Consider the following 22,790-nt stretch of genomic DNA (forward strand, 5'->3'; position numbering starts at 1 on the left):
AGGTTTTGAAGTGTTGGTTGTACGGTGTGCAGCAGGGCTTTGGCGAGAATTGGGCCCATTCATGCTGGTTGCAGGTGTTGCAGTTTTCAGTGCATCTCACTGATGTGCTGAGTGTACTTCTCAAATGTAATGGTTTCACTGGGATTCAGAAAACTATAGTGGACCAGATCAGCAGCAGACCACCAAACAATGACCATGAGCCTTCTTTGGGTGCAAGTTTGGCTTTCGGAAGTGCTTTGGAGTTTCTTCTTGGTCCAAGCACTGAACTTGTCATCACTGGTTGTTGTATAAAATCCACTTTTTGTCACACATCATAATCCGATGGAGAAATGGTTCCTTGTTGTTGCATACAATAAGAGAACACTTCTAGATGATTTTTTTGATTTGTGGTCAGCTCACAAGACACCCATTTATCGAGCTCTTTCACCTTTCCAATTTGCTTCAAGTGCCAAATGACCATAGAAAGGTTGATGGTGAGTTCTTGGGTGACTTCTCATGTAGTTGTAAGAGGATCAGCTGGTTGTTGTCAGCTTCTGATGGTGGGCTACTACACACCTCATCTTCAAGGCTCTTGTCTTCTTTGCAAAACTTCTTGAACCAGCACTGCACTGTATGCTCATTAGCAGTTCATGTTATCGTTATTCATGTCGCCAGTTGTCTCTGCTGCTCAGTGATCCATTTTGAACTTGAATAAGAAAATTGCTCAAATTTACTTTTTATCTAACATAATTTCCCTAGTCTAAAATACATATAGAATAAACAACAAGGCACAAGTCATTAGCAAAAAGCATAAAGCAAGAAACGTACTTTAATCTATGTAACACAGCCACATTTATTTAAGAACATATTCCAATATCAAATGACAAAGTTCAACAATACAAAGCCGCAATTACTTTTGTACCAACCTAATATATTGCTTCTGGAGGAGGAAATGGCAATCCACTCCAGTATTCTTGCCTGGAAAATCCCATGGATGGAGGAGCCTGGTAGGCTATAGTCCATGGGGTCGCAAAGAGTCAGACATGACTGAGCGACTTCACTTCACTAATATATTGCTTTGGTTTATCAGCTTTCTATGGAGACCTGTGTCTTTCCCCTAAATGATAATAACCTCAAAAGGCAGAGGTCATGTCTTAAAATCCTTGCACAAAATATCCTGCTTATAGTAGACATGTGTCAAGCATTCATCTGTCAACTGGTTGATTGTGACAACATTGCGTAGACATCTCATAAAAGGAAGGTATGGTCTCTGTTCTATTCATAAAGAAAGCTATATCACTGGCTGTCATTTGTATTTAGTTTTTCATGTAAATTTACAAAACAGAAAGCTGAATAACAATGTCAGATTTGTGTCTAAACTCTCACTGGCATAACCCCGATGTTCCGAGGCTGTGTTTATGGAGAAGGTAGCTACAGTAAATAAAGAGTTGGCTGGGAAGCCCTTGTTCCTCTCAGCTCCATCCAGTGCTGTATTTGAAAAGTTTTACTTCAAGGAATGATGTAAACTCTAAATCAGGAGGACTTTAAACACAAACAAACAAAACTCCAGTCAAACACAGTAACTGATTTTGTCATCGGTCATTCCAAATAGACTAGTTTATCATTCTTTTGGCATTTTAATAAAGGGTAAAAGCCTCATCAAACCTTCATGCTTGAATGAGAAATATCTTTCAATACTAGCTGGCATGCTCTCACCTAAAGCTGGAGACTTGGCTCTTTCACGCCCCTGGGGGCTGGGAGGAACAAAAACATAACAACAAATATTTTATCAGTGGCCTACTAAGATTCAGTGTGGTCCACAGACCAGCAGCAGTGTCACCTGGGAGCTCCTTGGAGATGTAGAATTTAAGGTCCAAGCCCAGATCTACTGAATCAGAATCTGCATCCCAGAGATTTGTGTGGGCACCGAAAGATGAGAGTAACTGGCATAGAAGGGCTCTATAAGGACAAGATACAACATTAAAGTCAAGATCTCAGTGATAAAAAGAAGGAGCCTGCTATCTGGCTGGTCAGGAGCAGAGCAGTCAAGCACAGGAAATAAAGTTTATTGGCCCAAGACCTGAACTGGGGAGAAAAGGAAGAAGGCCAGTGTGGTTGGAGCAAGCACGAGAGTGGCAGATGGTAAGAGAAGTAAAAATCAGAAATAGGAGACTGATCTATTATTCAAGGAGTCTGTCCTTCCTTGAAGACACTGTTGGGGAGATGGGTTTTTTTCTGAGAGCAAAGCAAGGCACTGATAGATTTCAGGCAGGGAAGAATTATGATCTGATTCAGATTTGGGATATGCTTTTGAGATAAAAATCCTCAGGCTTAGTTGATGAATTGGATGTGGGGTGGGAGTCAAGTCTGTGAGTCGAGTATGATAAGACAGAACTTGAGAAGAATTCCTTGATTTTTGGAAGATTATGAAACAGCGGGTAACAATTAGTCAACGCCATTTCACCTGCCTTCACTAATCAAGGTCATTTTAAGACCTACCTGCCCTTAAGCTGGGTTGGGAAGATCCCCTGGAGAAGGAAATGGCAACCCACTCCAGTACTCTTGCCTGGAAAATCCCATGGACAGAGGAGCCTGGTAGGCTACAGTCCATGGGGTCACAAAGAGTCGAACACGACTGAGCGACTTTACCTTGCCCTTAAGCACATGTGGCCTAAACAAGAAGAGGTTTGTCCAAGTTGTTTTCCAGGAATTGGAGTCGGCTGTGTCTAGCTGAAGCTGAGCTGGCTAAGACTGGATAGAACCATGACCCTCCAACTGGGCATGCATGAGTGTCTTTCTGTGACTTTTTGACATCAGGGACTGAAACTCCACCCTCCGATCGCGCTAAGCGCCTCCATTTTAGAAAATGCTGATCCCTGGAGCTTAGTTACACCTGAGCAGAATTATGACTATTGCAGCTTTTCCCAATCCTTTCCCCATCCTCCCCATGCCTGAGACTACTCTACATCTTCACTCACTATTCTATAAATACCCTTAGTCCTTGCCTTTGCAGAGGTAGGTGTCAGTCTTGTTCTACTGTCTTCTCGGTTGCTGCCGACGCTCAGTGTCTTAACATTTTAGTTTGCTGTCCACCAGGCCAAACAATCCTGGTTACAGCACTACTTGTTAAGATGGGGATACCAGAGGAAGAGTGTGTGGAGTGGAGGCAAGGGAGGGGAATGGAAAGTTAAACTTCAGGTGCTATGAGACGTCCACATCAGGGGGGATTTGGCAGCTGGAGAGCAAATCTGAAGATGAAGGCAGAGCAGACCCAGAGATATGAGCCTGGAATCTCTAGACTCTCCGCTGCCATGTTGTCCTCAATTTTTAAGTTGCAGGCAAAGGGCCCTTCAGCAGACTGTCAAAAGCCTAGTTCCAGTGACGTTACGTCATTCTCAGTGTTATCCTCGGTATTCTGTGGGAATACAGAAGCTCCACCTTTCTACAGGGCCATGAAGCCAACAGTTCCAGTGCTTGAGACTTGCTCAGAAGTCAACAGAGATAGGCTCTGAGCATGCAACATTTTGAAATCCTGTTTATCCTTAATTTATCCATAACTCCCCTAAGTGTGATTATTCACATTCCCAGACCACAGCAAATTAGACTTGTCTGTGGCCTTGTTTATTGTTTGTCTCTCCTGCTAGCAGGACCGCCCGTGGGGACTGGGTCGTGGCCACTGCGGGCACATAGTGAACACTCAAACACAGGCCTCGAGCAAGCGTGCGGTGAGCGGGGAAGGTTTCTAGAGACAAGTACAGCAAGACGGTGACAAGCAAAGTCTGGTGTCTAGGGAATCGTTAGAAAAACTGTAGAGCTCAATAAATCTAAGACCCCAAGACATTTACCTAGGAATTTTCCCAGTGCAGCTTATAACTCACCAGACTCTGACGTCATTGCTTCTCTATCGGCCAGTAAAATTATCCACGTTGACGGTGATGATGCTGAGTCATCAAGAAGAGATTGAAATATGTTTAGTCACTAGATTTAAAATGACAAGAAATATGAACTCTTCAAAGTCTCTTTTTCAAAATAATGGTTGAGATGAATACTTTGGACCTGGAAGTCTTAGGATAACCTAACAACAGGTATAAATGGAAAACGTTATCACCCTCTGATATTATCTTATAAAAGTATAAATGGAAAACGTTATCACCCTCCGGTGCTATCTTATAAAAGAGACAAATCACCCTGTTCTTCATAAACAATTACCTTCTGCAAACTGTAGTCAATTTACGTTTGTGATGAGTACAAGGTTCTAATTACCTACAACATCACTGAAGATGAACAAAACTTTTTTGGAAAAATTACAGACACTTATTCTGTGCTAACGAGGGCATTCTCCTTCTGAACATGGTTACACACAAACAGAAGAAGGCTGGAGGTGTCTGCCAGAGAGTAAACAAAAGCAACACACCTCCTGAAGACAGACAAGCAAAGGGAAGGGAACCATGAGCTTTCCCCCTGGAAAGCCTGGCTGAGGCAGCTGGGAGCACAAGCTGTATTCTTATAATTCCCAGGCTGGGAGCAAGCCTGCATGTGCCTACGCCGTGGCTGCTCAAGGAGAGCACCAACAGGAGAGAACAGATAAAGACACGTTTCTTTCCTACTTTGGAAGGGTGAGGATTAGAGCTAGGGTGCCGGCAGTTTCAGTCCTGTGAGCTTTTTCTTCTGTAAGAGGTCAGAATGGGTGTGTTAAGATGGCCATCTCTGAAGAAACTACCTAAAACTTTGTCATCATGGAAATATTGAGTTTGGGATGATGGTTTAAAGCAAGGTTGTGTGTGCATGTGCCATCATTTCAATCATGTCTGACTCTTTGTGACCCCTGTAGGGACTGTAGGCCTGCCAGGTTCCTCTGCCCATGGGATGTTCTGGGCAAGAATATTGGAGCAGTTTGCCATTTCCCCCTCCAGGCGATCTTCCTGACCCAGGGATCAAACACATGTCTCCTGCATTGGCAGATGGATGGATTCTTTACCACTGAGCCACCTGAGTGAGTGAGTGAGTGAAAGTCACTGAGTCGTGTCCGACTCTTTGCGACCACATGGACTGTCCATGGAATTCTCCAGGCCAGAATACTGGAGTGGGTAGCCTTATCCCTTCTCCAGGGGATCTTCCTGAGCCAGGAGTCGAACCAGGGTCTCCTGCATTGCAGGCAGATTCTTTACCAAGTGATATCAGGGAAGCCCCTTTACCAACTGAACTATCAGGGCTTCCCACCTGGGAAGCCCCCAATGCCAGGTTTTAAAACCAAAGTGAAAGTCACTCTGTTGTGTCCACCTCTTTGTGACCCCATTGATAATAGAGTCCACGGAATTCTCCAGGCCAGAATGCTGGAGTGGGTAGCCGTTCCCTTCTCCAGGGGATCTTCCCAACCCAGGGACTGAACCCAGGTCCCCCACATTGTAGGCAGATTCTTTTTTTTTAAGTAATTTATTTTTTAATTGAAGGGTAATTGCTTTACAGAATTTTGTTGTTTTCTGTCAAAGCTCAACATGAAACAGCCATAGGTATACATATATCCCCTCCCTCTTGAACCTCCCTCCTCATCCCACACCTTTAGGTTGATACAGAGCCCCGTTTGAGTTTCCTGAGACATACAGCAAATTCCCGTTATCTAGCTGTTTTACATATGGTAATATAAGTTTCCATGTTACTTTCTCGATACATCTCACCCCCCTCCCCTCTCTCCATGTCCATACATCTATTCTCTATGTCTGTTTCTCCATTTAGTTGGGTTGCTCAGTCGTGTCCGACTCTTTGCAGCCCCATGGACTGCAGCACACCAAGCTTCCCTGTCCATCACCAACTCCTGGAGCTTACTCAAACTCATGTCCATTGAGTCGGTTATGCAGGCAGATTCTTTACCAGCCAATGCCAGGTTAGCACAGATGCAAGAAGGCTCCCCTTGAAAGATGCTTACTAAGTTCTCTTCAGTAGCATTAGTCACAACACACACACACACACACACACACTCCTGAGGGCTGAGACTGTGTTCTATTGCAGGAAATCTAGGCTTCGTTTGGGGGCTGTAGGTGAGATAGGGGTTTGAGAATCAGTTGTTTATTTCTGTCTCACCTTTGACAGTATTTGTTAGCAATTTGGAAGTTCAAATGTTTGAGGTCTAGGCCCATTGGACAACACAGGGATGTGTGCTTCCCAACATCCCTGCCAGGCTGGCATTAGGTACAAGTGTGCATGTAATATGCAGTTCAGAATGACTACACCTCTAGCCACAGTGACTCACTGAAATAAAAAATAGAATCTCCTGAAGAACTACATCTAGGGGGAAAAGATCTGTCAACTCCCAATAAAAGAGGCCCACTGGAGCATGAGCTATAATCATAATAAAAGCTAATGATAATCCCCAGTAAAACTTTATGGAGAACTTCTGTGCTAGCACAACGTTAAAGCATCTTAATGGACCATCTCATCTAAACTCCATGGCCCCGCGCAGAAGGCACTATTAGCTCCGCACTGGCAGCTGGGGAGATAGGATAGCCAGGGAGAAGGCTCTGGCAGTAGTTCAGGTGAGAGAGGAGGGTAGCAGTGTGGGCGGTGAGGCGTGGAGAGGAGGAGACTTTCCTGAGGTCTCGGGACAGCAGCTGGTTGGGGAGCAAGCGCTCCCACGGCCTCCCTCTGGGGGGGGCCTAGGCTGGGCTCCTGGTGGGCTCCAAGGTTGTATACTGAATGCGTCAGGCCCCCAGGCCGATCCCTAAGCTCATGGAGCTAAATAAAGTGAAATATGGAAGACAGGCAGTTAATAGGGCAAAGAGAACCTTTTCAATTCTTCTCATAACAGCTGGGGCAAAATGTCAAGTTTTATACATATCGGAATATGGTGCTTTGAGTATTAAAATACCTCCAGATACACAGACATGTCTTTATGATTACTCGGGGAAAAGAAGTTTGATAAGAGAGAGCTACCACGCCCAGGAGTGAAAAAAAAAAGGTCTGAAACTCTAAACTTTTGTGAAGCTGGCTAAGAGCCAAATGTCAGCATTTTTCACCTCTTTTCCCATATGGCAGGAGGCATTTCACACTGCTTTCCATAATTTCAATAAATCTGGTAAGTGATATGAGTACTCTGCATGCCAAGAGACATTTAATATGTGTATCAAAATAGATGTCTAGGTTGGCTTGTGACAAGAACCAGATTTCAGCAGCTGAAGTGAACAAATGTGGCCTGGCTCTGGCTCAGCGAATGGGCGCACAAGATTCAGGATCACTTTCTGCTTATTTTCTTTTTCCTTCAGTTTTTAGTTATGTTTCTTTTAGGTTTGCTTATTCTCTAAAAAACCTCTGACCATCTTGATTTCTTCATATTAGCATTCCCTTCATTACTTAGAGCCTTACTGGGCACTGTTGCCAGCTGATGATAAGGGCAGGAAGACTCAGGAATTCATTCCTCCAACCAGTCAATATTTAGTGAGCTCCAGCCCTGTGCCAGAAATTGTTTTGGGTACTGGGGACAATGTAGTGAGCAAAAGAAAGCTCCCTGCTCACACAGAAAGGCTAACAGTAAACAAGTGAAAAGCTCATGCAATATGTCAAGTGAGGATGAATAAAGAAAACAGGGTGGGATGGATAGGGAGTGATTGGATGTGCCAAAGTCCTTCGTGACAAAAACACCATTTTAGCAGAGACTATTAAAAAAGGGGGTGGGGGGAGAGCCCTGCTAGTGAGAGAGCATAACAAGTGCAAAGGCCCTGGGGTATAGACTTGTCAGGAAGCCAATGAGGCCACCAGACCAGCAAGAGAGAAGGTCAGAGTTTGCTAGGCTCAATGGGCCCAACTAAGGACTTTCGATTTTATTGAGTGAGATGGAAAGCGATTGCTGGGTTTTGAACAGAAAAGGGATGTGGACTGACTTACATTTTCACAGTTTTCTTTGGCTCCTGTTGGAGAATCTATTGATTGTGGGGTGGGAGGAAGCAAGTAGGGAAGAGGGAGGCTTCTTGCAGAAGTCAGCCTAATGATGACAATGATTGAGGCTTTCTTGAAGGCAAGGACTACAGAGATTGCTGATAAGATGTTGAGTGTGAGGGAAGTTAAGATAATTTCATGGTTTTGTTTTTTTTTAAATTTTGGTTACAACTACAAACTTGGCAATCGAAATGTATTGCCTACAACAAAAAAGATGGTTATATCCCAGCTGACAGCCCATTTTGTGTGGTATTTTGTGCACATTTCAATCCATCAGCAGGGTGATTGGAGCCCAGAGTATGAGGCAATGGGGCCATGCTGGCACTGAGTTCTCATCACAGGTTGTTCTGGAGGGTCCCCAGGAGACCTGTTCCTTTTAAATTTCCATGAAGTAATTGTTAAAGATGAAAATGGGTGGCTCTTCTCTGGAGCTCTTTTAAAGGGGTGATTCTAATTTGAACTGTCCTGTTGTAACATGATCCTTATAGAAAAGTCAGGAAAGAGCAAGCCAATTTTCACACGAATTTACAAAATTGTCCATTTAGGTGTCAAACGGGCAAGCTAAGCTCTGTGGATAAGCTGCCTTTGCTTCTCCAGGGAATGACACTAGTTTTCCATGTGTTAAACAATACAGAGGCGGAAGGAAGAAGAGGTGAAGACCTTTGCCAGGGCTTGTCTACACCTTAAGCCCACTTAGAGGCTCATTGTCCATTTTAACCCGAGCAAGTAGCCTGGAGCTCCTTCGAGGTGGGTCCTATATGCTAATCATTTAGACACAACCTAGGTCGGTTATTCCAGCTGACTTTGATTTTCCCTCCGGGTGATTGAACACACTCCTCCTCTCTGGGCAATTACCCATATGCTCAGGAGCAGATCTAAGCCAGGGGAATACGGAGAGAAGCCAGCAGCTTCTGGGGACCACCTCCCCTTCCCACCTCTGCTGACCTCTGCTATTGAGGACCAGAGCACCAGCTGCAGAAGGCCCATTGCCTGGTGGTTTCTGGCCTTTCTGATCTCCCAAGGAGGACTGTGAGTAGAACCGGAGGTCCCAGTCACTGGAGTTCTCTTCCCTCCCCCAGGGAGGAGGGCAGAACCACACAGGGAGGGTACAGAGATGAGCTCTTCTGAGGGAGCTTATTATTTTGGCCTCACAGACTCCTCCCTTGATCCACTTCATGCTTGTTTCAGGAAGTGCATACACGGAGTAAAAGTGGCAGGAGCTTCAAAAGCAGGAGCTTCCGTGGGGCAACCCAGGGTGCTGGACTAGGGTGTGGGAATGGGGCTCGCTGGGATACACCACAGGCTGCTGGCATTGACTCAGGGTTGGTTCCACTACATGTGTTCTTCTAGAACCAGGCATGGTGGCTTGAGGAAGAGATGACGGTGGTTGAGTAGTTGGGGCAGGGGGAGGCCTGGGAGGAGCTGGTTGGGGAGAGCTCGCAACGAACTCGGTGTCTCTGCCCCTGTGGTCCTTAGTGGGACTACATGGATCCCAGAGACATTTGCCCTTACCTGGGCAGACATGAAAAAGATGTAAGGGACTTCCATAACCTTTTGCTAAGCATCCCAGGAGGAAGCTCTAAGAACACCTAATCACCAGGTCACATACTAATACTGCAACCCAAGTGTCTGCCTTCCTGATAACTTGCAGGTCTTCTCATTTTCTGAGGTCCTTAATGTTCAAATACAGCGGCCTGATCTTTCCCCTTCTAACATACTACGGCAGTCCAGATCCACCCATTACCCTTTTCCTTCTTTTCTCCAGCACCCTTTCTGGAGGTGGGGTGGTGTTCCTTTCGGTCCTGAGATGGTTCACACTGACCTGGTTCCCTGCCGTCTCCTGGCTCCTAGGCGTCATTCCTGGCTCCTGTAGCCCCTGTCCTCACTTGGTACCACTTCTGCCAACTCTAGCCCCAGCTGCTCTTCCTTCATCCCTCAAGACACCACTCTCTAAGGTATCCTGAAAGGCAGACACTGCTACGAAGTTCTGATGGTGAAGAAGACAATTACATTGCAGGGAAAAAAAGGTCCAAAACACAAGAGGCCTCAAGTGAACCAGCCTTTTTTCAGCTCAGCCTCCCTGTCCTGAAGCTTCTCTCTCTTGAGACCCTTCTCCTTTCCACTTTTGTCACTTGTCCTGGACTGCCTGGAAAAGCCAAAGTTCTGTTAGTGTGGTGAAAAAGGCAATTAAGTTCTCTGGTTCAACTTGGCCTAGGCTCTAGCCCAGGGAGGCCAGGAGTGCTCATTGCCCATGACCACGGGAGCTCATTAAGGTCATGGTGGACGTGGAATAAAGGGCCTGTCTTGCCAGACTCGCAGCGTGTGCTCTGAACCACTACCCCACACTGCCTACTTTCCCTCCCTCTCCAGGCTCAGCAGGGAAATGCAGAGACAACAAAGGAAAGCTGAGGAGGAAATCCTCTCCCCCCAGCTCTCTTTGTAAGGCAGAAGTTGCCGAGAAGAAGCAAACATTTCATCCAAAGGAACAGACCCCATGTCTGCACACCCTCATTAGCTCTCTGCCTGGACCTTTATTTGCCACAACTCCAGCCGTGGTCAAACCGAGAGATCAGACCAAGTCTGGCTCCAGTGTTTCGTGTAGGAACGGCTTGGAGCCCAGACAGCTCCAGCTGAGCTGCTGAAGTCCTAGCATTGGTCACACCCGCTCCGTGGTAACTGGTGGCCAGCAGTGTCCTGCTGAATTGTTCCCTGGCCTTTCTCTGCTCAGTTCCTGTGCTCCAGCTCTGAGTTTATAAATGTTTACCATACACAGACCAAGCAAATGTGTACAGTGAACCTTCACACAGAACCCAGGAAAGCTCCCTTTTAATCCAGAAAAGTGTCCTGGCAAAAGGGGAAAAAAAGCCGACGGTGTTCAATGTGTGCCCAGCGGGCTGCCTGCTGCCTGCACCCCGACCGGCCCTTTGTAAAGGCAGTGGAGGCCCGGCTGCAGCAAAGTGTTCATGTCTGTGGTCTTTGTGGAGTTTTCACAGTGAGGACCTTTATTCAGAGAGAGTCCTGTAATCTTTCACTAGTACCATAAATCTGAAAACTGCAGACGTCAAAGAGGATTAGGTCACTTCGGGGGCTCCTGACTGAAGTTTAAGAAAGGGAGAGAGAGAGAAAAAAAAAAAAGCATATTATATACAGTGATAGAAGCAGGGAGGTGGGGGGAAATGTTATGAATTGTGTTCTGAAAAATTCAGCTCAACAGTTCTAATAGGGCCAATATTTAGGCTACAATATTTGGCTGGATCTGTTATGCAATTCATCTTCAGCAGGCAGACAACACATAATCTGACCCAGAGCCAGTTTTTTTAAATGGAGTTAAATTAGTCACTATTTATAAGCCTAAGAGATTTCAAAAAGGCTATTTAAGGAGGGGGCCATTAGTTTTTTCTACTGATATGTTTGCCTTTCCATCATGCTGGATTGCTTTTGTTTGACTGTGGTTTCTGAGTCAAATAGTGGGCAGTATTGGGCAGGGTAATTTCAGCTGTCTGAGTACTTGGATCATTCATCCTTAAAATGGGGTTGACAGATTGGGAAACTCTAGGCTGAGCAAGCATTTGTGGGTTGGCATAACAATGGAAGAGAACTTCATTCCCCAGTATGGCTTGAATCCCTTTCCCATATTTCTTTCCCCAGTAGATCTAGATCTAAAGAAAGAGATGCCCCCCGTTACCTGATCCAACACCTGCTGTGATACAGATGCTAAAGCTTCCTAGAGACCCACTCCTTAACCTCCTACCCAGCTTTTCCAAAATCACCCATCCTTTCTATCCAAGTTCACCTTCAGCAAACAAACATTGGTGACCCCAGGGAAGATGACAGCGGTGGTAAACAACCCGCCTGCCAGTGAAGATGTGAGTTTGATCCCTGGGCCAGGAAGATCCCTTGGAGGAGGGCATGGCAACCCACTCCAGTATTCTTGCCTGGAGAATCCTGTGGGCAGAGGATCCTGGCGGGCTACAGTCTGTGGGGTCGCAAAGAGTTGGACATGACTGAAGCCGCTTAGTACTCATGCAGACGGGGATGAACATCACAGAGTCAGTGTTCAGCTGAACGATCTGAGCAATCATTTGTTAAGAAACCACCTTTTACAAAGCAGACAGCAAGAGAAGTAGAGAATTCACAGCCATAAAAAGGATACCTGATTTAGGGATAGAACTCAGCACCCCTTATGTCTACCAAGAAGAGACAGCCAGAAGGGGGACACTGATCTGTGAGGTTGGAAGTCAGGTATGGCGGTCTGAACCCGCCACCCTGTGGTGCCAACAAGATCACTCACCTGCCCCTCACTGGTCAAAGACCAGATCCTAGAGCTGTGCTCTCAGGCCAAAGGTGCTCCAGGAGCAAGCGTTTCTCCCCACTCACCTCCCCTCGTGGCTCCTGACTGAAGAGCTTTGTGCTCTCCTAGTGCAACGGCACCCCACTCCAGTGCTCTTGCCTGGAGAATCCCAGGGATGGGGGAGCCTGGTGGGCTGCAGTTCATGGGGTCTCTATGAGTCAGACACGACTGAGCGACTTCACTTTCACTTTTCACTTTCATGCATTGGAGAAGGAAATGGCAACCCACTCCAGTGTTCTTGCCTGGAGAATCCCAGGGACGGGGGAGCCTGGTGGGCTGCCGTCTATGGGTCGCACAGAGTCGGACACGACTGAAGTGACTTAGCATCAGCAGCAAGGCTCAGTGACCATAAATCACTCTACCAAAATGCCTGATTTGCACGCAGATTTTATCCCATCTTCTAGTGGGATTCATCCAAACACATGTAAGTTACAGGACTCAGGAAAGAAGTAATTGGCAACTTTCTTGACCACAGAAAAAATAACAATACCTCCCTGCCCCCTCCTCCCAGGTACTTTCTCTCATTGCCATTACTGTGCCCTCCCTGCACCGGCTTTGGTCCAGGACCCTCCCTCTTGCTCTCTTCTCAGGATCCCCTCATCTTCCTGCCTCCATCACACAAGGGCCCAGAAAGCTTCCCCGTTTGCCCCCTCAGAGTTAGGTGATAAATTTACAAAGTGCAAAATAAAGAGCCACGTCATGTAGATACAGTGTCTTTTCTCCCATTCTACATTCCAGAATGCTATCACTAACAATAAAAGCTGTGAGCACTGATTCAAACCAACTTTGTCATGCATTTTCTCAAATCTGCCACAAATTACCTGTGCGACCTTCAGCAAATTACAACCTTCAATTATCACTTTCTCACCTATTTCTCATCATTAATACAAAAATGGGGATGATAATAGGAATCTATATGGTGACATTTGTAGGGTGCTTCCTGAATCTCTGGACAAAGGGGAACCCCAGATGAACAGGGAGAGCCCCAGATGAGGAAGGTGAGATGCCTGCCTTTAGGAAGCTAGTCAAGAGGACTCTGTACAGAGGATGGCCCCCCCAAATCAGAAACGTTGCCCACTCTTGTGCTAAATGAAAAGTCAGTACCTAAGAACTTGAGTATATTGTTAATATCTTTTTGGTTGGAAAGCTACTTGCAGAGTAAAAATCCATCTTATATTTTAACAATAGAGATAATTGAGAATTATTTGGAAAAACTTGCACTGTTTTCCAATTATAACTGTAAAATAGGGCAAATGTAGCAAGCTTTGAAACTCTGTAATATTGGAATTTGGGGGTGAAATATTTCTTGTGTTAGACCAGTGTATTTAAAATAAGAACACTGATCAGTAGATAAGATGAAGCAATTTCTAAAACAGCATTCTCTGAGTCAGACAAAAGACAAAAGAGCTAATAACATTCTTGAAGCTCTGAATGTAGATTCAGAGTTTCTATGTCACAGGTATTTTCCTTGTACTTGCCAAGGTAGACACTTGGCCAAGACTGAACCAACTCCAGCAGGAAATAAAGGAAAAAACTACCCATGGCTTTACTATAACTGAGTGAGAATCTGGATGGGAGGAGAAGACAGACACAGGAAAAGATGCAGTTCAACATGGTGGCACCAGAAGACCGAGGGGGGCCCCGGCTATCAGGAAGGGCTCTCGGCAATGGCTTACAAGAGGAGCTGGGCCTGTAGGATGGTGGACTGTGGATGTTTGTGCCACAGGAAGCAGAATTAGGAAGAGGAAGTAGGCTTCCCTCATAGCTCAGTTGGTAAAGAATCTGCCTGCAATGCAGGAGACCACAGTTCGACTCTTGGGTCGGGAAGCTCCCCTTGTGAAGGAATAGGCTACCCTCTCCAGCATTCTTGAGCTTCCCTTGTAGCTCAGCTGGTAAATAATCCACCAGCAATGCAGGAGACCTGGGTTAAATCCCTGGGTTGGGAAGATCCCCTGGAGAAGGCTACCCACTCCAGTATTCTGGCCTGGAGAATTCCATGGACTGAGTGACTTTGACTTTGACTCTGAAGCAATTGGCACCTGGCCCTAGGAGGCCTGTACAACCTGGTGTCTGGCTGCCTCTGACCTCTTCCCACAACTCTCCCATTGCTCACCACAGTCCAGCCCCTCCAGCCGATACACTTTCTCCACCTGCTGGGAAGTTTATCTCAGGGCCTCTGCACTTGCTGCCATCTCTTCCCAGATTATTCATCCCCAGTATCTACATGGATACACCCGCCCTTCCTTCAGGTCCATGTCTGAATTCATCTCCAGAGAAGCCTCCCCTGTCCTTTCTCACCTCCCCTCAATGCTCCTTCTCCCTCTTCCCTGGTTTAGTTTTCCCCATAGCATTTGTCACCGTTTGACATAGTCTATGGTTTGTTTACTTTTGGTCATTGCCCATCTCTCCCTCATGAATGGGAAAGCGGAGAACTGTGTCCTCTGCGCACTGCTCCTAGAACACTGTGGAGGTGGTCTCTCCCTGAGTATCTGGGGACTGGATGAATGCTGCTGTATCAACTGGAACTAACCATCAGCCTTCTCCCCAAATATTTTCCACTCAGTAGCCAGTGGATTTTTTCTATGGCAACAGAGCTCTGAATATCGTAAACATCAACTGGAAAATGTCATGTGTTTTACCAGCATTTGCTCTATTTCCAAGCCTGCTAAACAACATCTACTCCATCAATCAAGAAATATCATTATTTGTAACATTTCTGCAGAATAACCACTAAGAACATCACCAGCTACATAAAAGCCCCTTATTCGCCAACATTTCTGTAAAGAATGTGTTTTGTCATTGTACAAGTGGCCTACATTCCTAGGCAATTTGGTAAATAAGGCACTTCTTTGGAGGCAATGTAGGGTCTACTACCCCTTTGAAGAAAATCCAACAACTTGTAACATCATGGTCAAGTAGTCCAGCTTTCACCAAGTTCCTTGCAGACTGTGTCATCCATTCTGTGGTGAATGCCTTTCATCAGGGAACCAAAATCTCTTTGGAGCTTTCCCAGCAAGCACACATGGGGCTGTACAGGGTTCTTCTGCTCCCTAGAGGGTCAAAGAGTGGGGGCTGCAGGCACAGAGGAGGTGCCAGAGAAGCTGGGGGTTTGTCTGCTGACCCTGGTGGCATGTGTCACTGGGACCAGGCTGTGTTGGGGGGAGATCACTGGTTAGTATCTTTACTTGGAAATATGAGGATTCCCTGGGTCCTTGGCTTAAACACATCCAAGAAATTAAAGGGAAAGAAAAGGTGCATTCTATTAAAGAACATAGGGTGTGTTTTATAGTTCTGGGAAGTAACATGAAGCTTCCTCTTCTCCTCCCCAGGTGCTGCTTCTGTCCCTTCCTAGGCCGTTCAAAATCAGGAGAGACTCGCTGAGTTAGAAGAGCTTCAGTCTCCCCCGATGCGTGCATGTGTACCTAGCTGCTTGTTCGTGTCCGACTCTTTGCAACCCCGTGGAATGTAGGCTGCTAGGCTCCTCTGTCCATGGGATTTCCCAGGCAATAATACTGGAGTGGGTTGCCATTTTCTTCTCCAAGGGATCTTCCTGACCCAGGGATCGAACCTGAATTTCCTGCATTGGCAGGCAGATTCTTTACCACTGGGCCACGAGGGAAGGCCCAATCTACCCCCATGGGGTGAGGCAATTCTAGTACAGAGGACTATTTCCCCAGGAAGTAATTCTTTCCAAGTCTGTGAGAAATCTCCACGCCAGGGAGGAGTGTCAAGGCAGAGTAAACCTTTCTCAGGGATTTGTGTAAACCAGCTAGTGACCCAAGCTTTCTTGACAAAAACTCCCATCCCCAGGAGGTAAAATGGCTCAGCTGGGTTCACAGAACTCTGCAATCTCATCTGCTCAGCAACTACGAAGTCAAGGAACCTAAAGGGGCTTTTTCAGCCGAGGGGAGCTGTTGGCCTCTTGTTGCTCTTTCTGGGCCTTGCCAAGAATGACATCATCTCTCTGGATTATTAGCAGGCCCTATCGGCAAACACTATCCCATCACTCACATCAAAGCTGCCCCACATATGTTCACGCTGGTCAGGGAGCCAGTTTCTGTCAGCTTCGTGCCCTGCTTTTAAAATTTCTGAGATGGTCTCATGAATAGAAAAAAACCACTGCTAGTATAACTTTTTAAACAGAGGGAAAAAATTTAGTGGGACACCATGATAACAATATGCTAATATGGAGATTCAGATCTACCTCTGGTCAAGCTATCCCTTCTGAAATTTAAAGCAAAACAACCATATTTATGATAAATACCTGGATTAGCGCAACCAACAGTAAGGTGAGATCTACCACAAAGCTCAGAAAGAAATGGATATTACCTCTTCTCTCTTGGTCAAATATCCCCCCAACCTGTGGTGGGAATGGGGTCACTGTGTGGTTTTTCTGGGGTAGAAAATAGCAGAAATGATGCACTGTTGGAAGACATGCTATATCCTATGAACTCCCTGCAGATTTATCTGGGCTGCTCAGTATTCATGCCAAGATGTGCAATTCAGGGCCTATTAGCCCACAGAAGGACCTAGAGTTCACTCATTCCAACCCCCTCACCTGGAATTCAGTTCAGTTTAACTGTAAATGGGGCAGTCTAAGGCCTCAAGAAATTCAATGCCCACTAGACAGCTAACTAGCTAACCCAAGGTCCTGACATAGCATGAGGGAATTAGCAAGGTGAGTGGTTTGACAGGTATAGGAAAAGAGGAAAGGGATGTGATTCTTTGTTTAATGATATAACTACCCAGGCTAAAAGGTTACCAGGGACCAGTGTTCCTGCCTCTAAGACATAACTGCTCTGCTTTGGAATCCATGAGAACCTCTATCATCTCCAAGGGCAGCACAAGCAGACACGTGGGTTAGTGCTCTGTTTTCACGAAGGGGCAGGTATGCAGGTAACACTCACAACCAGGACCTCACCATAAACAATCTGGTCTGCCTTCTCTTCCCACTTCCCACCTTGGAGACTCTGCCTCCAGCAGCCGAGTTCATTGTGGAGAACATCAGGGGACAGAAGGGGCTTCTGAAGTCTGTCTGTCTGTCCGCCTGTTGCTGAGGCTCTACGCCGTGCTGGGCTCTGCATTCTGCTGCATTTGAGGAAGGACAAAATGGAATCGCATTAAAACTGGCGTAAATTATATCAATTTCCTGAATCTTAAACAAAAATGTATCTGACAGCATCACTAACCATACCCAGTGAAAAACACACTGCATGTGGTTTCTTTTTCAATGTTACCATTTAAAAAATACAGACAAGCTAACTGAATTTGAATCAGAATTGAACCTCTACACTTATGAAGCCTTTGAATTAGAAATATTGTGCTCACCCAGGACTTCCAGGACATGACTACACATGCCAGGATTTATGAGGAGAAATGCAAGAAAATGAGGAGGAGCTGGCGACTGCTGGGAACCCCGCAGTCAGACTGGGATGCGGGCCTGACCCTGAGGCAGGGGAGGGGGCTTGTGGGGAGGTGGGTGCAAGCATTCCAGCTGCCCTGTGGTGCCAGGAGGCCCTGGCAGGGTGGCCAGGGAGTCCACAGCCCAGCACCCCCTGCCACAGGAGTCAGGACACCAGGAAACAGGCACCCAGGGGGCGCCTGCAAGAAGCGTGACCTCAGTGCCCATGTGGGGCGGGATCTCAGAGGGCAGCAGCCGGGCCCCGGGTTATGCTCCCTCCAGCAGGGAGTCCGTGAGGCATGTACTCCTGGCATAGAAGAGCAGCTGCCAGGACTTCCCTGGCGGTGCAGTGGACAAGGATCTGCCCGCCAGTACAGGGGGAACAGGCTCAGTCCCCAGTCGAAGAAGATCCCACGTGCCGGAGAGCAACTAGGCCCATGCGCCACAACTACCGAGCCTGAGCTCTCCAGCTGGGAGCCACAGCCACGGAGCCCGCGTGCTGCAGCTACCGAAACCTGTGCACCCAGCGCCTGTGCTCCGCAACAAGAGGAGCCACTGCAATGAGCAGCTGTTGCACTGCAAGGAAGAGGAGCCCCTGCTGATCACAACTAGAGGAAGCCCCAGCAGAGCAACGGAGACCCAGCACAGCCATAAATAAATGTGTAAAATCAATAAGAGCAGTTACCAGAATCCAGTCTGAAGCCAGGCTACCTGTTTTTGACTCTGGCTCTGTTCTTACCAGCAGTGTGACCTTGGGCTCGCTACTTAACTTTGCCATGACTCTATTTCTTCAGTTCTAAATCTGGGTTCTAAGTGGTACTGAACGGAATTCTCACAGCCCTGTAACGTATTGACAATGAATCGATGTAAAGCAATGAGAGGAATACCACATTCAGAGCAGAAATGCTCAATAAATGTTAGCTTTTCTTATTAGACTCCAGCTGAGTTGTTGTCTGTGATGGGTTGAATTGTGTCCCCCGCCCACCACCATCAAAAGGATGGGTTGTAGCCTTAGTCCCAGCACTTCAGGATGTGACCTTATTTGGAAATAGTCCTTACGAGGTCATCAAATTAAAAATGAGGTTATGAGGGTGGGCCCTCCTTTGGACCCAGTCAATATGATTGGTGTCCTTATGAAAAGGGGAAATCTGGACACAGGGACAGATACTTATAGAGGAAAGGGGATGTGAAGAGACAGAGGGAAGAGACGACTATCTACAGGTCACAGAGAATGAGCTGGAGCAGACCCCCTCGCAGCCGTCAGGAGGAAAGAAGCCTGTTGATGCCAAGATCCTGGACTTCTGGCCTCCAGAACTGCAAGACAGTGTTTCTGTTGTTTAAGCTATGCAATCTGTGGTACTTAATTATGGATTGTTGTTTAGTAGCTCAGTTGTGTCTGACTCTTTGCGACCCCATGGACTGCAGCATGCCAGGCTTCCCTGTCCATCACCATTTCCTGGAGCTTGCTCAAACTCATGTCCACTGAGTCAGTGATGCCATCCAACCATCTCATCCTCTGTCATCCCCTTCTCCTCCTGCCTTCAATCTTTCCCAGCATCAGGGTCTTTTCTAATGAGTCAGCTCTTCACATCAGGTGGCCAAAGTATTGGAGTTTCAGATTCAGCATCAGACCTTCCAATGAATATTCAGGACTGATTTCCTTTCGGATGGACTGGTTTGATCTCCTTGCAGTTCAAGGGATTCTCAAGAGTCTTCTCCAACAACACTGATGTTCAAAAGCATCAATTATTTGGCGCTCAGCCTTTTTCATGTGCAACTGTCACATCCATACATGACTGCTGGAAAAACCATAGCTTTGACTATTGTGCAGTAAAAAGTAATGTCTCTGCTTTTTAATATGCTCTCTAGGTTTGTCATAGCTTTTATTCCAAGGAGAATGCATCTTTTAATTATGATGACCCTAGTAAAATAACCCATCGTCCATTTTTAAATTCTGAAACTGATCCTTTCTGATAGTTTTGAGTGAAACACCTGCCAGAAGTGGGTGCCTCAAGCCCTGGTTTAAAGGGATTGCTGCTCTTCCAGCATCTTGAGCTGAGGGACATTCCCGCTGTCAGAGCCCATCAGGAAGCAACCCCTTCTCTGCGGCTGCACATGCCCCTGCATGTGGGCTCCCACCCTGAGGGACAGAGCAGGCGCCTTGCTGTTATTTTGACCGTGCACAATTTAACCCACACTGGCAGACTTGGAAATTGACATTTTCCCATAATTGCTGTGACCTGGCACCAGCATTGCTAGCGAATGACAGTGCTGAGCTTTATCAGAATCGGATGCTCCACAGAATGAGATTACAGAACTCAATGTGCTGTTTGCTGTGATTTCATGAAACTCAGCCCAGACACATGTGGCCAAATCAATTGGATTCATTCAAGAGATTTGGGGGCCCTTTTAAAACCCAGCCAGAATCTAATTTCTCCATCTGAAATTCAATAAGATCTTAATTCTTGTGAACAGTTCTCTCAGCAAAGAGACTTGGAGTTGGGGAGGAAAAAGAGTAAAAGAGAAAACGTAACATTTCTCTGATGTTCTCTGTGGTTGTCTGAGAGTGGGAGCAAGTTTAATGAGCTTTGATCTGAGTTTCCACCAATTGGATTCCTTCCATTATCTAAATGGAATCAGCTTCTTACTGTGCCTCTGATACTGTTTAAAATAAGGATGCGTTACTCCCCTCTGGTACCTAGGTTGGAGACACTCCTGGAGACGTCACAGCAGAGGTGAAGGTGAGAACCACCTCCGGGGACTGTGGCCCACCCCTCTGTGTGTCTGGACTGGACATCTCCTGGGAGAATCTATTCAACTGCAGCAACTTCAGAGCGCAGGAGTAGGTGGCCCCGATATCACTTTACCTGCCCAGTCTCTTGGACTGATGAAGGTCTGTCACCCTGGATGTGTCATGGGGTGAGAAGCTAGTCCAGGTGAGGAGGCTTTTTGTTTTTGTAAATAACTTGTTTTTATTTTTGGTTGCACTGGGTCTTCAGTGCTGTGTGGGGGCCTTTCTCTAGTCTGTGGCGAGGGAGGGCTACTCTCTGGTGAGGGACACAAGCTTCTCCTTGCCGTGGCTTCCTTTGCTGTGGCGCACAGGCTCTACGCACGTGGGCTCAGTAGCTGTGGCTTGCAGGCTCTAGAGCGGAGGCTTAGTAGTTACGGCGGGTGGACTTAGTTGCCCTGAGGCATGTGGAATCTTTCTGGTTGTTGTTGTTATTTAGTTGTTAAGTCAAGTCGGACTCACTTTGACTCCATAGATTGTAGCCCACCAGGCTCCTCTGTCCATGGGATGTCCCAGGCAAGAATATTGGAGTGGGATGCTTTTTCCTCCTCCAGGGGATCTTCCTAACCCAGGGATCAAACCTACATCTTCTGTATTTGCAGGTAGATTCTTACCCACTGTACCACCAGGGAAGTCTGGCTTTTTTCTTTTTAAGATTGATTTTCAATGGGTGTGCAGGAAGAACTGAATGCATGAGATTGGAGGGTATTCTGCACACAGTGGATATTTCCAGGATAAAAGAAAATGCCTACAGGAGCAGATGCTCTCGGTTAAGTATGTCTGGCCTTGGGAGTGTGAAACTTGGGGATCATAACTCTTCCTCCATTCCCACCTTTCTCTGTCCCTCGGCTGGCCTCCACATTGGTAAATTTATTACTTATTTTATCGTCTGAAGCTGGAGCGTGGATGAGTGAGATCAACCCCTGTGTCCTAACAGATTTAGAACAGAGGGTGTGGATGAGGAGAGAGTAAATCACTGCTTCTCAACACTGTCTGTGCTTTTGAATCACCTGGAGAGCATTTAAAACCACCTTTCCCAGCTGGAGCTCCAGATATTTTGATTGAAAAGAGCCGGCTGGGACTCAGGCACTGGTAGCTTTGAAAAGCTCCCCAGGCTACTCCAGTGTGCAGCCTGAGTTGCAAAACCATGAAGGAGTTCCTCACCTCAAGCAATGAAGTAACAACCCAGAGAAAGACTGGCTCTCCTCCCCTCGGTGCAGCCCCAGCCAGTCGGCCCTCAGTGATGGAGAAGCTTCGAGAAAATGAAGGGACCCAGCCCAGCTGAGGGAGACCCTAAGGCTGCCAAGGGAGCATCCCTTAGTCCATTCCTGGTACCGCTGGAATCAGGAAGTCTAGAGAGACTGCCTCCAAGGGCAGGGGTTGGGGTGGACAGGGAAGTGTGAAGCTGGTTATGCCAGAAAAGAGAGGCCCAAGGGTTTCTGCCAAAAAGCAGGAAGGTGAAGGTAGACGTTACAGAGTTGGAACCTGAAGCCAGAAATCTGTGCAGCAGCAAGAGGGTGCCATGCTGTGGACCTTCCCTCATGTCCCAGCATCACTGCTACATGAAGGGCAGGTCATAGTCACAAACGTACAGTGAGGGTGGTTGTCTTTTTATCCAGAGAAGAAATACTGGGTTGGCCAAAAAGTTCAATTGGGTTTTCCATGTGCTGGAATACGGGAAAACCCAAATGAACACTTTGGCCAACCCTATGCCTGTGTGTGTGCTAAGTTGCTTTAGTCATATCTGACTCTTTGTGACTCTATGGACCGTAGCCCACCAGGCTCCTCTGTCCTCGGGATTTTCCAGGCAAGAACCCACTGGAGTGGGTTACCATGCCCTCCTCTAGGAGATCTTCCCAACCCAGGGGTCGAACCCATATCTCCAGGCAACAGGCAGGTTCCTTACCATGAGTGCCACCTGGGAAACCTGGCCAACCCAGTAGAAGGATGTTATTTCTCCTTTGAGTTTGGTGTTTTTGCCTATGGTCCTACTAGGATATCAGTGCAAACTGTGCTGTTTTTCTCTTCTGGGAGTTGAGGAGAGTGGCATATTTTTGTCATTGGCAATGCCCTTCCTGGGGGCTGCTCCACCCAGCTGGGTTTAGGCTCCCCACCCTCTGGTGTCTGCAAGGTGGGCTCTGCTCAAAGTGTGGTCACCCAGGCCGAGGAAAATAAGGGGACGTTGATGGGCGTGGGGGGATGCAGTCATTTAGTGGAGGGTCTGGGCCTTGCCTCAGACATTTCTCCTGCCAATGTGAGATTAAGATGAATGCACAAGCAACAAATGCCTCAGGTGTGAGGAGCCATTGGTGGAGATCTGTGGACTGCACCCTTGCCTTGTATAT

At 46.9% G+C, this 22,790-nt stretch overlaps 1 long non-coding RNA gene across 1 annotated transcript in view; it reads right to left on the reverse strand.

The window, feature by feature from the left end:
• Positions 1–453: 453 nt before the first annotated feature.
• LOC136146356 (uncharacterized) overlaps positions 454–22,790 on the reverse strand; it is a 29,473-nt gene continuing 7,136 nt past the window's right edge. The window contains exons 2-4 of the long non-coding RNA XR_010658984.1: positions 17,217–17,344; positions 3,858–3,920; positions 454–685 (exon numbers count right to left, since the gene is read on the reverse strand). This is a non-coding gene — a long non-coding RNA (uncharacterized lncRNA). The remainder of the gene's footprint in view (positions 686–3,857; positions 3,921–17,216; positions 17,345–22,790) is intronic.

Source organism: Muntiacus reevesi, chromosome 14 (genome assembly GCF_963930625.1).
Source record: "Muntiacus reevesi chromosome 14, mMunRee1.1, whole genome shotgun sequence".
Classification (NCBI taxonomy): domain Eukaryota; kingdom Metazoa; phylum Chordata; class Mammalia; order Artiodactyla; family Cervidae; genus Muntiacus; species Muntiacus reevesi.